Source organism: Palaemon carinicauda, chromosome 1, assembly GCF_036898095.1.
Source record: "Palaemon carinicauda isolate YSFRI2023 chromosome 1, ASM3689809v2, whole genome shotgun sequence".
Classification (NCBI taxonomy): Eukaryota; Metazoa; Arthropoda; class Malacostraca; order Decapoda; family Palaemonidae; genus Palaemon; species Palaemon carinicauda.
In genome coordinates this window covers 160,171,786-160,175,199 of record NC_090725.1, presented here as the reverse complement: position 1 = coordinate 160,175,199, position 3,414 = coordinate 160,171,786, and the positions used below count along the sequence as shown (strand labels likewise).

Sequence of the window (3,414 nt, the reverse complement as noted above, 5' to 3'; positions counted from 1 at the left end):
TATTTATGTATATATATACATATATACAAGTGTATACATATGTATATATATATATATATATATATATATATATATATATATATATACATATATATATATATATATATGTGTGTGTGTGTGTGTGTGTGTGTGTATAGAAGCTATAAATACCTCTCAATATTGAATTTACTCTGCTTCGTGGACGGAGAAATTAACTTTGTGGCCGGTGGTAAATCACTAGAGCCTCAGTTTCCTTAGTTCGAGTTCGAATATATATATATATATATATATATATATATATATGTATGTATATATATACGTATGTACATATATACATACATATATATATATATATATATATATATATATATATATATATATATATATATATATATATGTATGTGTGTGTGTGTGTGTGTGTGTGAGAACTATTCAAAAACCCACAGAGAAAAAATATTGGTGATTGAAATAATACACATAATACAAAAATGAATATATTCTATAAAAAGTTAACGGCAATTCATAAGAACTAACACGAAAAATAAATCACTAGAAATGTTAAATATGTACTACATCTTAGACTAAGGCAAAAGAAAGACAATTTAAAAAAAAATAATTATACAATCACTTGTTCCACTGGAAATTGATATATAAAAATATTTAATTTTGATAATTTTGAAAAGAGTTAACATTTGAACACTAATGAATATACAATAATGAAATTTACATATGTGTAAGTGTTACACGTACGTCTTTTGGTTCACACAAGGTTGCAGAAAGGTTAAGAAAAACTTTTAATGCACTTCACTGTTTAACCTAATCTCACTGGGCCAGTTACAAAAATTTATGTTAAAATATACTCATATTAATACACTACACTTGAATTAATATCCAATAATCTCACCAACGTTTGAACAAATCTCTTCTCACATTTGAGAGGACACACACTTGAGTGGAGAGAGGGCAGGCAGACATTGGCTCTTTCAAAGGGATAGGCTGGGTCTCTTTTGCTGTTCATGCATTCCTGGGGGCTATATATATTGACTTAATTCTTCCGGAACCTTCCAGTTCGGCCTACAGGAAGTGTGGGGGCATGGTCTAGTGGCATAAGGTTGTGAGCGTAGTAATTTGAAAAAGGGGTATTACCCTTGCTTGCGAGGCAACCTCCTCTCAGCTAACTGCACTCACCTACAACTCGGGACAAAAGAAAAAGAGTAAATCTAATTCGAGAATTTTCATGCAATTGCTAACCACGTGGAAACATAAAGATGACGTAATCCCTCCTGCTCATACCTCGTGTGAGCCATACAGCATACGTAAACGAGATTACATAAGATTTCATAACAAAACTACATGAAATAAAAAGTTAATTCTTAAAAATAACGTAGATTTATATATACCGAATTGAATGAAAATACAATTAGATGAATAACGACAGTCATGTAATTCACATGCATTACTTAAACCCACATGAGTGGAACTCCCCCTTCGAGCTGGCTATACATCTCTTAAATACAAAAATGAAATACATGAATAAAATATTTACTCTTCTACTAGACCAGCTTCGTAAGAATATATATATACATGTATATATACATATATATATATATATATATATATATATATATATATATATATATATATATATAGCCTATATATATATATATATATATATATATATATATATACATGTATATATATATATAGATATATATATATATATATATATATATATATATATATATATATATATTTATGTGTGTGTATGTATGTATATACGTCGACAGATATGCGTATATGAATCTATACATAATATGTGCATGTATGTACATGGCTCTGTATGCATTTATATATTGCACGCGTAAAATACGTCGGTTGGTGCATTTGTGGATTTGAGAGACTATTTAAAAACAACTTGTATTATTATAAGAAAAAATGTAGGTAACTATGTGAGAGTCAAGAAAAGGAAGGAAGCAACAGGACATCTGACCTGACCTTTTGATTTTCCCAGCTGCCTCTTGTTTCGCAAATGCAGGTGGTCTGTTTCTCTGATATTTTCTTCTATAAATGTATCTATGAATGTTTGTACTCTCACTGTACCATATATATCATGAAATTCTATATCATTACGTATTCACATAAATTAAATTTAAGAGAGAAAAATCTGTAGAAAAAAAAATTTAATCTACGTCAAATTATTGGAGGAAAAATTGAAATGACTTTATGATTGACATTTAAATATAAAAAAAAAAAACAATGAAGGGAGGAGAATATCATTTCCATTAAGAGAATAAGAGAGAAGGGAAGATATAGTATTTAGCACAAAACACGAAACAACTCCGGGCCACCATTAAGCGTCAGTAATATTCTCTTCAGTTTCTTTTGACCTTTTTACGTTCATTGTTAATGTGGATACTGTTTATTTATTGTTCAAGCTTTGTTTCTTACTCAGTAGTTCTAGTTAAAAAGGTGAAATCCAAAATAAGATGTTTTTTTGAGACTGTTAAGAATAGGGAGGGGATTCTTGCCTCTGAATTGTTTACATTTGCAATGAACTTTCCTATAGAAAAGCCCAGATTCAGCACCCATATAGCGTTTGTCGCTAATAGAGTTTTCATTGTGTATTTATAACGCTTAATTATAACGATTATATCTATTTTCATTTAATTTTTGGTTTAAATTAATTAATGCCACTTACGATTCAATTTTAGGATAAGATTTTACAACTTGTTAAACCACGTTTGCGTGTAGGCCTACTGCGATGAGTGTCAAGCGCAGCCTTATCATATTCAAAAATGCAGTAAACTTTATTATTTACATAATTATGATACTAAGAAACCTGCGTGTAGCTTTTATTATAATTGAAAGTGCCATATTCGTAAGCACTTCGCTCATCTGTGTTATTTGCAATATATATATATATATATATATATATATATATATATATATATATATATATATATATATATATATATATATATATATATATATATATTAGGTTACACGCATCTGCACATGTAATCAATAAGCTGTGAAAGTACTCACCGTAATTCGCAGGTGAGGACCAATTGTATTTTTTTTTTTGTTTTTGTTCGATCTTCACTCTTCGGTCGCCAACAGCAGACTGGCTGGAGAGTTGGATTCCTCTTCGTCTTGGGATTGTCAGGACGTGGCTGTACTGCATTTGGATCACATCTGAAGGTCATTCGCTTATTACTGGTCAGCATTTGCTTAGCGAAATTAGTCTTAATCCTACAGTGGTCAACATCCTTCCAATAAGTTCTTATCAGAGTAAAGAAGTATTTTATGTAACACTTGATTTTTCGTGTCTCTGGTCTATAGCATATAACTATCCAATCTCAAATATACCTTGTGAAAATTCCCATTATAATAAGTGAGCGCAAAAATTATGTTTATTACACCTCTGTCTTAAAA

At 29.7% G+C, this 3,414-nt stretch overlaps 1 protein-coding gene across 2 annotated transcripts in view; it reads right to left on the bottom strand.

Annotated features, from left to right (window-relative positions):
* LOC137643481 (uncharacterized) overlaps positions 1-3,160 on the bottom strand; it is a 72,691-nt gene extending 69,531 nt beyond the window's left edge. The window contains exon 1 of one of the 2 annotated variants that reach the window (XM_068376254.1): positions 3,025-3,160. The gene's annotated coding sequence lies outside the window, so the exon portion shown is untranslated. The remainder of the gene's footprint in view (positions 1-3,024) is intronic. The other variant, XM_068376259.1, reaches the window with a different exon arrangement.
* Positions 3,161-3,414: the final 254 nt, after the last annotated feature.